Here is a 13,973-nt window from a genome sequence, read left to right on the forward strand (position 1 = left end):
CCATCAGAGACAGAGCTGGACCTCTGGGATCGCCTGCCACACCCATCCGGCAAACTGCACACTGGGAGGAGGGCTGGGGGGAAGGAGGCACTGTGGCCACCCATGCCCACACCAGCTCACCTGCCCAGCCCTGGGTAACATGCCTGGAGCTAGGGGAACTGCAGGGGTGGGGGGGTAAAGACCCCCCTCCCCTTCTCTGTCTTCCTTTCCCCTTCCCCCCCTTCCCGCCCTACCCCCCAGACTTTCCTGCCCCAGCACACAGGGAGGCAGTTCAGAACTTTACTGAGTGGCCAGCGCTCTCCCAGCTAGGCAGCCAAGGGCCTGTCACATGCAGAGAAACTTATTGATGGCAGCAGTAATCTCCTTCTCAGCCGTGGGAGTCAGGGACTTGTACCATAGACAGAGATACCTCTCCAGGCAGTGGCACACACTGCAGGGAGGCACAGGCTTTCTTGAGGCTGAAGCTGAGGGCCCCATGTCAGGTTCTCAGCTGTGCCTGGGATACCATGGTGATCGGCAGCAGCTGGAAGTAATGGGTTGGCACCCCTTGATGAGCTCAAACAGCTCATTGCAGCTTGCCTGGGGAAACTCAGCAGGAACATGCTTGGGGCTCAGGCCATGCTTGGTAGGGGTCCTAGTCTGGGATGCTTCTCCAGAGAGGGCTGCAGGGGGAATGAGTGGGGACTGTCATCTGCTGTGTGTCCCAGCTGGGCAGGAGCCAATCATCCCCCAAACCTAGGTGATGCAGGGCTGTCAGCACAGGAGAAAACTACCTGGCCTGTAGAGAGGAGAAGCAAGGGAGTTAGTCCAGTGTTGCCATGGCAGCTGCTGGCAGGTACTAGCCTTGACACAGCCTGGGTAAGTGATGGGGAAAGCAGGCTGTGTGCCACAGGTGGCAAGTGGCCTGTCTGCTCCCACAGAGAGAGTGGGATGGATCCAGGGGATGGAGGGCTCAGTCAGTGGCCGCCTGTGGCATTGCCCACTTGGGCAACTTACACTGGTCCCTAGGCACCTGTGTGCACAAGGTGCCTGATCTGAGACTGGGTGGTACACAGCCCCTCAATACAGTGCATGTTATCTCTGGGAGGACAATACAGCAATCCACAGGCAATCCAGGAAGTTTTTGGAGAGTGTTGGGGACAACTTCCTGGTGCAAGTGCTGGAATGGCCAACTAGGGGCTATGCTCTTCTTGACCTGCTGCTGACAAACAGGGAAGAATTGCTGGGGAAGGTAGTAGTGAACAGCAACTTGGGCAGCAGTGACCATGAGATGATTGAGTTCAGGATCCTGAGGAAAGGAAGGATGGAGGGCAGCAGAGTAAGGACCCTGGATTTCAGAAAAGCAGACTTTAACTCACTTAGGAAACTCATGGGCAGGATCCCCTGGGAGACCAGTCTGAGGGAGAAAGGAGTCCAGGAGAGCTGGCTGTACTTTAAAGAAGCCTGACTGAGAGTGCAGCAACAAACCATTCTGATGTACAGGAAGACTAGGAAGTATGGCAGAAAACCAGCTTGGCTTAGGAGGGAACTCTTCAGTAAACTAAATCATACAAAGGAAGCTTATAAGAAGTGGAAACTTGGACAAACAACTAGGGAGGAATATAAGAGCATTGCTCGGACATGAAGGGATGAAGTCAGGAAGGCCAAAGCACAATTGGAGTTGCAGCTAGCAAGGGACATGAAGGGTAACAAGAAAGGTTTCTACCAGTATGTTGGTAGCCAAAGGAGGATCAGGGAAAGTGTGGGTGCCTTACTGAATGGGGGAGGCAACCTAGTGACAGACGATGCAGAAAAGACTGAGGTACTTCAATGAGTTTTTCACCTTGGTCTTCACAGGCAAGGTCAGCTCCCAAACTATGGCACCTAGCAGTACAGTTTGGGGAGGAGGTGAGCAACCAACAGCGGTGAAAGAACAAGTTAGGAACTATTTATAAAACCTGGAAGTAAACAAGTCCATGGGATGGATGAGATGCATGTGCAGGTGTTGAGGGAGTTGGCTGATGTGACTGCAGAGACACTGGCCATCATCTTTGAAAACTCATGGTGATTGAGAGATGTCCTGGGTGACTGGAAAAGGGCAAACATAGTGCCCACATTTAAGAAAGGGAAAAAGAAGGATCCAGGGAACTATAGACCAATCAGCCTCACCTCAGTCCCTGGAAAAATTATGTTGCAGATCCTCAAGGACTCCATTTATAAGCACTTGGAGAAGAATAAGGTGATTAGGAACAGTCAGCATGGATTCACCAAGGGCAAATCGTGCATGACCAACCTGATTGCCTTCTATGATGAGATTACTTACTCTGTGGATGTGAGGAGATGAGTAGATGTGGTATACCTTGATTTTAGCAAGGCTTTGGGTACGGTGTCCCATAGCATTCTTGGAGGCAAGCTGAAGAAGTATGGGCTGGATGAATGAACTGTATGGTAGATAGAAAACTGGCTGGATCATTGGGCTCACAAGGTAATAATCAATGGCTCAATATCTAGTTGGCAGTCAGTATCAAGTGGAGTGCCCCAAGGGTTGGTCCTGAGGCCAGTTTTGTTCAATGTCTTTATGAACAAGCTGGAAGATGGGATGAATTGCACCCTCAGCATGTTTGCAGATGACACCAAGCTGCGGGGAGTAGTAAATACGCTGGAGGGTACGGTTGGGATTCAGAGTGACTGAGACAAAATGGAGGACTGGGCTAAAAGGAATCTCATGAGGTTCAACAAGGACAAATGCAAAGTCCTGCTCTTAGGACAGAACAATCCCATGCACCAGTACAGCCTGGGGGCTGACTGACTGGGCAGCGGCTCTGCAGAAAAGGACCTTGGGGTTACAGTGGACAAGAAGCTGAATATGAGCCAGCAGTATGCTCTTGTTGCCAAGAAGGCTAATGGCATACTGGGCAGCACTGGTAGGAGTGTTGCAAGCAGATCCAGGGAAGTGATTATTCCCCTCTATTCTGCACTGGTGAGGCCTCATTTGGAATACTGTGTCCAGTTTTGGGCCCCCCACTACAGAAAGGATGTGGACAAACTGGTTCAAGTTAACACAGAATTTAATCTCCACTTCCACCCCTCCACCTCAGCATACCAGCCTGGGGCCGCCATCTGGCGATGCTCTCATCCACTCCAGTAGGGAGCAAGGGAAAAGCTTGGGATCCATGGAGGCCAGGGTCAGTGTTTAACCCCCTCCCCCAGTCATACTCAGTGGGCCTGCTGGGGCCTGGCTACACCCCGCACTTCATCTTGAACAAGGCCTGGGGAGCTTCTTTCCCAGCTTTCCTCCAGCCTTCCAGAGGGCTTGCCTCCAGAAGACTTGCCCTCAGATTCTAGCCTGGAGAAGTCTTGCTACACTTTATTTTACTGAGCAGTAAGCCTAACTCACATTAATAGCACCTGTAGATGTTCTAAATGGGCACATCTACACATTCATTAATGTGCAGTAGTTACTGCACATTTTGTTTAGTCCTTGCTTAATGAAGTATTAACTAAATGCGCAGTAACTACACTTACTGTGCAGTAATGCCGGCACACGGTTTTTTAGTGATGCTTACGGCACTATAGCCTAATACTACTTGTCTCGGAAAAATCCTAAGTATATGCTGCCAACACAAAAGTTCTGTACCTGACATGCGCAGTTGAAGTCTGTGAGTGGAAAGTCCCAAGGCTCACCCAGATCGTGCCCCCTGGGTGACCTGCGGACCTGTCAGTCATGTTTGACCTACTTTCCCCACAGACGCATGCTCAGTGACAGCTAAAGCATGAGGTAATTTGACTAGAAATTTCTTCCCTGTGAGTGTTCTGATTGGCCACTAAATTCAGATAAAAGTTCTGTGAGCCCCTCCCTCGGGGGGGAGACCCGGTTAGCTGGAGACAGAGGCTGTGCCTTTCAGCGGTGTCTCTCAGTCAGGCTCTTAGGCCTATTGGTCTCTTCCCCAGCTTGGCGCTTCGTATCGTTCTCAATTGCTGTTTCGATATACCGATTTTCTGGCTTACGATTTACCTTTGGCACCGATCATTGACCACCGATCCAGATCATCCCTACTGTTTTGACTTTGGCTTCGTTTACGACTTACCTGGTATTTGACCTCGGCTATCATCTCGACCACGATTCTGCGCAACCCCACTGGCTCTCATCAACTACCTGGCTTTTGACCTCAGCTTCGATCTCCGACCATCCATTCGTCCACTTGGACTGGTGTCACCCCGTTACAGTTTCATTGTTTGTTTATCCTTACATGAGCCGTTGACCAGCCCTGGGACTATTAAGTTGAGCAGCCGCCCCTAGCCCTCCGGGGTTAGAAAGCAAGGGCTCACTTAAGAACCCCGTGGGCCAATGGACCCCTCTCATTGTTTAAGTTGTACCACTGTAACCGAAGAAGCAACTCTACCTGCGCCTTCTAAGCGTAAGTCAAATAAATCACCTTTGCTCTAAACCATTACACTTCCGTGCCTCAGACTCCATCGCCAAAACTCCCACCTGTCCGTATCCAATTTGCCACCACCTGGCCACACCACCGTGACCAACACCACGAGCTTGGCTTGCCAGCTCCATGTTGCATGACACTACTGTGCAGTAGTATATTAGCACAATTTTTCCTGGGACGCTACTGAGAAGTGTTATTAGGTTACTTCACATTAAGCATCTCATGTAGATGCACCCAGTGTATCATAATTATGCAACGTATAAAACTATACTTCAGTGAAATTCTAGATTGGTCAAACTAATTTCAGTACCCAAAAGATACGATCAATTTGTAAGTACCTAGCAGATAACAAGGTGATAAGTATCAGAAAATATAGGTTCATCAAGAGCATATAATTCCTAACTAACCTCACTTACTTTCATGACAAGATTTAATGGATCATTTGGGTAGAAAAGGAGCAGTGAATGAATATACCTAGACTTTAGTAAAGCCTGCACCTTCCTCCCACATTCTCATAAGTAAGCTAAGGAAATAATGGCTACATAAAACTATTATAATTTGGGTGCATAACTAGTTGGATAATCACACTCGAAGTGAACATTAGTGGCTTAGGATCAAAGCAGAACGGGTCTAACTTATTTCCCAGATACCTGTTGTTGGTTCAGCTTTTATTATTTTTGCTAATTACTTTGATGTTGGAATTGACTATATGCTTATTAAATTTGTGAATGACATGAAGTTAAGTGGGTTCTAAGCATGTTAGAGGACAGGATTAAAAGTTAAAATGACCTCAATAAAATGGAAGAATAATAATAAAAAAATAAACAAATGTGCAAATTATGGGAAATGTTTCTTCCACTCTATTCATCACCAGTGAAGCATTATGGGAAGTATAAACTGGGGTACAGCACTACAAGAAAAAGGTGGAAAAAGTAGAGAGAGTCTAGAACAGAACAAAGAAATTATTCATAGTTTCATAGTTTCATAGATTTAGGGTCGGAAGGGACCCAGTAGATCTTCCAGCCCGACCCCCCGCCAGGGCGGGAGAACAACAAAACCCCAAAACAAAAACCGGACTCAAATGAGTCCAGCCAGGTAGGCATCCAGCCTCTTCTTAAAGACCCCCAGGGTAGGGGCCAGCACCACTTCCCTTGGAAGTTGGTTCCAGCTCCTAGCTGCCCTAACTGTGAAGTAGTTTTTGCGGATGTCCAATCTATACCTCCTCTCCATCAACTTGTGCCCATTACTCCTTGTTATGCCAGCGGGCGCTAGGGAAAAGGTCTGGAAAACGTGTCATGACACGAGGTTGGAAGAACTAGGAATATTTAGTCTAACGAAGAGAAGACTGAGGAGGGATTTAATTGTAGTCCTGAAATACAAAAGAGGGCTTACAGAGAGAATGGTAATTGACACTGGGAATAGTGAGAAGTGGGACTGGGAAGCCCTGCCTGTGGGGAAGAAAAACTAAAATAAAGAAAGAAATGCAAAATACCACTTACCTGCAGGAGGAGCGATGCCAGAAGACAGAAGAGAAAAGCCCACACAGTTTACAAACCATGCCTTTATGCAATTAAGTCCGGTGGGTGCTGTCATAAGTACACACCAGCCGGCAGGGATAAAAGTGGCCATCGGCAGTAGGGAGGGGAGAGCCAGTGAGGCAGCGGAGGCTCTCCATGCCAGCAACGGGCAGAACCGGCATGCACAGGGAGTGCCCAGACATCTGGGGAAGCAGCAAGAGCTCCCCACACTGTGGGCACTGAAATTGAACCCTGGGAAGGGTGAAACACTGGGAGTGACTTCCCCCTTGTGTCATTAAAGAAGTTTGTCTAGGAAGACACCAAGTGGCGGTGTGGCCAATTCAGCGAACGTAAAGAAGAGGTGAAAACCAACCTCGGAGAAGCGGAGGTCTTCCCACTCGAACACCCCAGGTACCAGGTCGGGGAGCCAGGCTAGGGGCAGAAGGAAGAGAGGGACCCCTCAGGACCAGCATCGGGGGAGAACTGCCAAGTTCGGGCAGGATGGCTGGGAAAGCCGACCGGTAGGATACCGGACAGGAATATTCCTTTCGGGTCCTTTTTTCTTTATTTCCTTTTCTTCATTTTATTTCTTTACCCCTGCTCAACAGGGGCACCCTTAAGCCCCAAGAAGAGAGCCAACCAGCTCAAAGGAGATCTCAGGCCCAGAGTTTGGGCTAGCTAAGTATCCTTCCCCAAGGAGAAAAGGGGATACCACAGGGCACAAGGAACAGCCACGCTGGAGTGGCAGCCATGTCAAAATCTGGTGCCCTGCCAGAAGTTGGTGTAAGACTGGGGTGTAGGGGAGGTGGAGCCCCACGAACATCCCGCAAGCAGAGTGGTCATCCCTGAGGGGAGTTTTGAGGCTGAACCCCACACTGACGTAACATTCAAAGACATGGCAGGAGAGTTTGGGGAAGGCCAGCGAGACAACCGAAGCCCACCTCGGGGAACCCACGAAGCTAGAGAGCATACACACTCTGCTGTCTGGGCCATGGTGGCCCACGAGCAGGCATTTGAAGCCAAGCGGGTGCAGTAATCAATTCTTCTCTTTGCAAAAATGAGAGCAGCATTGTGCAATTTAAGCACAATAGTCTTAAATTGCAACAAGGAAAGACTTTTGTGGGATATTAGAAGGGGATTTTTAATTATAAGAGTGGTTAACCAATGGAGCAGATTACCTAGCAAGCTATTCTGGAGTCTGTCATTGGAAGTTTTTAAATGAAGGTTAGACAAAAACTGGGATGATGTTCAAAGAGGTTGAAGTAGATCACAGCTTGAGGTCCCTGCCCACCTTGCTTTTCTATAGCTCTATGATACGTTCATAAAACTGTCTGACACAAAAGGAAGATCTTTTTTGGATGGTAAATAATTAAAGTAAGGAACTCATTGTCACAAGAGGTTGTGGAAGCTGGTGACTTAACCTACGTCACAAGGGGATTGGATCAATTCTTGGAGGAATCCATCAGTTGGTATTGAATTTGGTAGATAGGAATGCAGCCTTTGAACCAGAATACTTGGAAAATTCTGGAATTGCTCTGTTCACCCTCAACAGCCACTCTCTGCCAAAGTGTGAGACACTATGCTGGGCTTAATGGACCTACAATCTGACCCAGCAAATGGCATTCCTTATATTCTTATAACACACCTAAAATTATTGTACACCATATAAAACAACAATGGTCACTAAGCATTTCTTTATTGCTCAGGAAGACTACACTGGTCAAATCCATATAATTATTTTTGTTCTATTTCTTTAACTTAAGAAACTAAAAAAGAAAGATCTGTCAAAAATGAAGTTGGTACCTGGAGAGTCATCTAGTCCATTCCGCATTCCCCAGCCCCCAGCCCTAAGGCAGGAAGAATCTGTTTTAAGAATCTGTTTTATCTGTGATGAAAATTGTACTACCTGCCTACATAATCAATTTTAATGCTTTACTAACTTCTTGTTCTCTAAGTCCACTTGGGATAAGACAACTTATGACCTCATTTACTCGCATACCATACTCCCTCAGATAATACACATACCTTGTTTGGGAAGGAAGAATGAAGAAAAAAAGCTTTTTCCAGTATCTTAACTGCCACTGCATGGATTCAGCATGGCTGAATGCTGGTCCTAGGCAGGAGGGTGGCACTCATTCCTCAGCATACCTCAACTTCTAGCTGCAGCTTCAGACCTAGAATTCTACTGCTCAGTGGCCATAACAAGATTAAAACTAATTAAGCATGTCTACACATGTGCTTTAATGTGCAGTAGACTATTTTACCATGACATTATGCTAATGTGCAGTAAAATAGTCCATGGCAGTGGTTTCCGGACCTTGACAGATTGCACACCACCAGCTTAAAATGATATAACCTTAAGTACCACCAGCAATTTTTTCAGTTTAGCCTTAAGTACCACCAGCAAATTTTTGTCATATAAAGTAATTATAATAAATCTGTTAATGCATACCACTGACAGTTTGTCTGGTGGTACAGGTACCACAGATTGGGAAGCACTGCTCTACTGCACTTTAAGCATCACTAAAAAAGCATACAAATGTGTTACTGTGCCTAACGTGCATTAATTTAGTACCTCACATTGGAGGTATTAAATGTAATGTGCATTAGAAAAAGTACATTAATGCACATGTAGATGTACCCACTGTGATCCTGAAAGATGTGCCTTGCCCCTCCCTCCTAGGATGGGAGAGAAACACAGTCCATGACAGACATTACAGGGAGCTGTTACTCAGCTAACATTACTACTTCAACTCCTATGCAGAAAATCAGTTTCCTCACTTAAGAAACATCTTGGAGAGAGAATTTTTGGAAAAAGTATGCAAGTAAATATACCTTCCTCTGTGCAAAAATGTCTGACATAGTTGAGGGCTATTATTTTGTCTTCTCTCATCTTTTCTACACAAGCCCAGTTCTTTCAGTTTTTCTATGTGGTTCATGCTTTCTAGATTTTTGGACTATACCGCTACTTTTTCTGGACACTCTCCAGTTGGTCATCATCTTTCTTGAAGTGGAGTGCCCAACACTTCTCACAGATGAACCCCTTACCACTGCTGAGCAGAGTAGAAGAATTACATCATGGATTACATACATTCAACTTTCCTATGTATATATGCAAGTATGATATTTGATCTTTCCCTCAACAAGTAGCATGTGATCATATGATGATAATCTGGGAAAACAATAATAAACACTTAGTATATCTGTAGCTGTATGCATCTTTAATATTCTCTATTAACTTTAGCTAGTTCAATCCCACTACTAGAATTGATCAGTATTGCAAAAGTAGAGTTCCCAAAAATGTGAGGAGCTGTTTGGTTCTAACAAGTGAATGGTCCTTTTATGTGGATGTTTGTGACAATAGGTTTTAGTTTAGCTGGGTAACATTCACTGCTGTGAAATGCTGTGGGCATTTCAAAGCCTATGCCCCACTTAAATTCCACTTAAACTCTATTTTGAGTGGGATTTTTACTATCAAGTGGGGCTAGGAAAAAAGGCATATCTGTTATTTGCTTTCATTATTTACTATGTGTTGTTTTCCTCTTTAAAACATTTTAGTCATTGAATAAGTGAGAAGAAAGTGAGATATCATTTGACTTAGGTGACTAATCTTCAATCATAAACCACAAATAGGTGGAATAAATCTTTTGAAATCAAGCTAGTGCCTGATATTTGTTTGCATATTGTATTAAACAATTATGATCTCAGAATAAAATTGTAAAATTCAAAGTCTGTTTACAAGTGATTTGTTAAGGGATAAAAGATTTACATTTGTCAGATAATGCAGTCACAACAAATAATTCAACGAGCTTTTAATGACAACTTCTGTGAGATGTAAAAATATTTTTATTCCTATTTTCTGGATGGAAAATTTAGAGACGGAAAAGTTAATTTCTTGAACCAGATCTAGATTTGAATTAGCAGTTGATTAAGAGGAAAAAACCCCAACAATGATTGAATTATAATTATTGGAAACTTTATAGAATTATGCATTGGGAAATATTGCACATTCTATAGTAAATTTAACTCCAGCCAACTATAAATGGAATTTTTAATGGCACATATTGTCAAGAGTTCTTAATTACCACCACATCTCATTCTTTCAACCCATGCTACCTCTGAAAATTAAATATTAGTCACTGAAATATAAAACTTTTATTGTCTCATTAGGAGGGGAGGAGAGTGGGGGTCTGGGTGAGAAGTTGTACTGAATGGTGCTGGAATTGAGAACACTAGAGTCCTCCACAGAACAGATAAAGCATAACATTAGCTTGTATCTGTCATCCACAAAATAGCAATACAATGGCTGTGTCTACATTAGCTGCCTACTGTGCAGTTGTTACTGGGCAGTCATTTAGTACTTGCTCATTTAGTACTCATGGAAGTAACCAGTGTTACTGCGCAGTACCATCACCACGTGGTTTTTGCCCAAAGATACTGTGCAATAGCATTGAGCTATTGCACAGTAGCTTATTACTACTCTGCAGTGTCATCACTGCATGATTAGTGCCTGGCAATGCTACTGCGTGCTAGCAATGAGCTACAGTGCAGCAGCTCATTGCTACTGCACTGTAGCATCTTGTGTAGATGTACCCAATCAGAATCAACATGCTGTCCCACTAAAATACTTCATCAATGACCCCATCCTAAGGCATGGTAAGTAGTACAGTCTTCATGTCCACTCCAGCCTTGATTATTCCCCATGACTGCTAATTTTGCAGTGTTTTTTGTCTTGCGGAGACTCTTACAAAGACTGAGAAATTAATTTCCCATAGTTTAAACTACCAAAACCTTTACTGGATGGTAAAAACATTCACACACTGACAGTACCTCTGAGCTGTTACCATGTGATATATATTTTACATACTACCACATGTGGCTCTACAGATTGGTGCCCTCTTCTGTGATACTCTATTTCGCTACTAATACACCATTTCATTTTGATGATTGATTATTGTAAGTACTCTTGAAATGCATAACAATTGTTCAGAATGAAGGTACTTTCTCATTACTATTCTTGACCATGTTTTATATTATTTACAGTATCTAGACATTTTATACGTTCATTTTAAATGATAGCAGCTACTGAATTGTTTATGAAAAATAAAAATGAAGTAATGGGAAGTTTATTTTAATGTATAATACAAGCCTGAACAAAAAAGGGTTTGGACTGTCTGATTTTTGCAGTTGTTTTCCCAGTTACAAATTTCCATATGAATTATAGGATAATATTTCTGCCCTTGAGTGGAATGTGGATACAGTTTTCTTTGTTGTATTCAGCACCAATGTTGTGCATTTTTAAATGACAAATAAAGTTTTACTCATTCTAAATGATCTTGAATGACTGCAGTAGAAGAAAAAAGACTTATGCTCAGATGTATCATTTAAAGGTTTTTTTTTTTTTCATTCTCCTATGATGTGACCTAATTTAAAAAAAATGAGACTGGGAGTTGTGCTCTCTTTTTGTTTTACACAGCAGATGTTAATTCCATTATCTACTTAATTTGAAAGCTGCAGTGATTTCCACTCTGTTTCTTCCTTTGAGTGTCATTGCTTTATAAAAAATGCTCTGAAGTGCAGCAAAGGTCATTTTAAGTTACACCCAAAATACTGGTCTGACCTTAGAAATAATAATCTTTTCCTTAAATCTATATGAACATGTCAAACTGTAACAGCAGTAGTCAGTTAAGAATGCGCTAAGTAACAAAACAACAAATGCAATTGTTGTCAAGGGAATCAACTTTATGAAATCACTGTTGTGGGTAATCTATCCTGTTCATGCCATCTTATGTAAGTTATGGGTATAAGCAAAATCAGAATCTGGTCCTTTTTTCCTTCTTCACTTTATTTGTTTCTAGGTAATTTCCCTATCAAGTTTGCTCTCTCACAAACTGTATCTAAAAGAAATTCTACCAGCCAGCATTGCAACCTCAGAATGATATGTAAAAACAGAGCTACATTCTTCCCTGGTTTGTACATGAACACTAATAATAGATTTGGGAATCAGAACTTAGTAGTTTTGTTGATGATGCATGATAGAATTATGACACAGCTCTTTTCACAGCTATGCTGACTGCAATTCTGACATAACTTAAAATAATTTTGTTACTAAACATTTATGACCCGAAAGAGTCAGCGAAGCTCAAAGATGTATCTTTTTTACAGGCCCTGCCCTAACCAATATACAATTTATATCACAAGAAATAATCTGTGGTCCATCAATAAGTGCTTTTCTTGACCTTAAGAAATCTTCACTGGGTTTACTCTGATTCTTAGCATTTTTAACCTTATAAATGTCTCATCATTCTATTTACTAAGTCCTTCTCCTGAAAGTATGCTCTGCTCTGGACTGTATTTATCCTTTTTTTATAACTAAGTTTGAAATTTTGGGACCAGTTCCAGTTTGGTTTCAGAGGTACAAACAGGATTTAAGTAGAACTTAGGTGGAAAAGTTCCGTCTCTACAAGTCGCAACATTGAGTAGGAACCTACGTTTAGGCAGGGCTGCCATTTTAAGATGAAAAATTGCCTAGACACCTATACTTTTCTGAGCACACCTATAAGCCATTCAATTTGATCACTTAAGTCAGCATTTCCCAAACATGGAGGTTTTACACCCCAGTGTGATAAAATTAGGCACTCCTGCACCTCCCTACTGCCTCTGTTGCTGACACTTCCCTCTCTCTGTGTACTTGGCAGTGGGGAGAAATAGCAAGGGAAGTAGTGGCAGCTGCAGTGGGGGGATGGAGCAAAAGTGGCTGAAGTAGTGGGGAGCCGTATGATTCACATATGCACTCCTAGGAAACTTTCATGTCCCTAGTTTGGGAAACATTGATTTAAGTGATTAAAACCTGCCCAAGCTTCCCATTTGGGTTCTGAGAACATGTGTAAGTCTATTGAGGGACACAGTCTACTAAGTTTGCTTTAACATGTTTAACTCATAGCACTGAATTAAGCTCAAAAAACAAGGAAGACAGGTGCCTACCCTTGTGTCCCAGTTAAATCTTTGTTAGAACATTCACATAGAAAGCGGGGGAGATGAGTTCAAAGCCCTTTTCAGCCTGAGGGAGTTTGAGCCCACACCTCAGGCTATAAAATAGTATAGGGAAGGAAACTCTTCACCCCTCTTGCTAAAGGTGGGTCACAGGATAGCCAAGAGTACATGGGTGCATCCACACATGCAAGCATGTGCGCTTGCAGCAGCTCAAATAGAAGCAGTGCAAATTTGAGCCAGGGCTTTTTGCCTCAGTGCACATGCTCAGACATGCACTTTGTTGTGCAGCAAATTGTGCCACTGTGTGAGGGACAAAATAACCCTGCCTCACTCCTCCCAGATCTTCAGCCAGGGGGAGCCAGAGCCCAGGTCCAGCACCTGTGCTGTCCCCAGTATTATAAAAAGATGCCCTAGCAAGTAGCTCAGGACTACTAGCTCTCAGTAGCTTCTGGGGCCCAGCGAATTGGTACCTGGGGACACCACCCCTTGTGCCAGCTGAACTGCTGAAGCAGCCCCGAGAGTTCCCTGCACCGTTTACCCACTACAGCAGTCTGGCAGTGGGGGCTGCTACCTGGCTGTGACCTGCTGTGCACCTGCCAGACCCAAATGGAAACTACAGAGCCAGTAGAGACATTTGCCCCTCTGGGCCAGCTGTCAGTGGACTGCAGTTGCAGAGTTGGCCTTTGTGTGGCACTACTGCCATTTGTGCCCCCTGCCTGGCCATCTGGGCAGCTATCACCCAGAAGATGTGCCAGGCATGGTGGCCTGCTTTGAACTGTCAAAGCATGTCCTCCTGGCCCCATTTTGCCAGGAGGTCAGCCACAGCCAGATGGGTCCAAGGTCCCAGCTCTGAAGAGGCAGGGTCCTGCCACTGGCCTCCCTAGCAGGAATTCTGGTGTTCCTTATTGGAAAATTGAAAAATCCCTGATTAAAAAAAATCCCAAAATCACTCTCTAAAATACCCGCAAATCCATGTTTCTCCACACTTAAAACAAAAGACCACTGTAAAGAGAGAGAGAGAGAGAGAGAGAGAGAGAGAGAGAGC

The sequence above is a fragment of the Gavialis gangeticus genome, unplaced genomic scaffold (genome assembly GCF_001723915.1).
Source record: "Gavialis gangeticus isolate Ggan-Ray unplaced genomic scaffold, GavGan_comp1, whole genome shotgun sequence".
Taxonomy (NCBI): domain Eukaryota; kingdom Metazoa; phylum Chordata; order Crocodylia; family Gavialidae; genus Gavialis; species Gavialis gangeticus.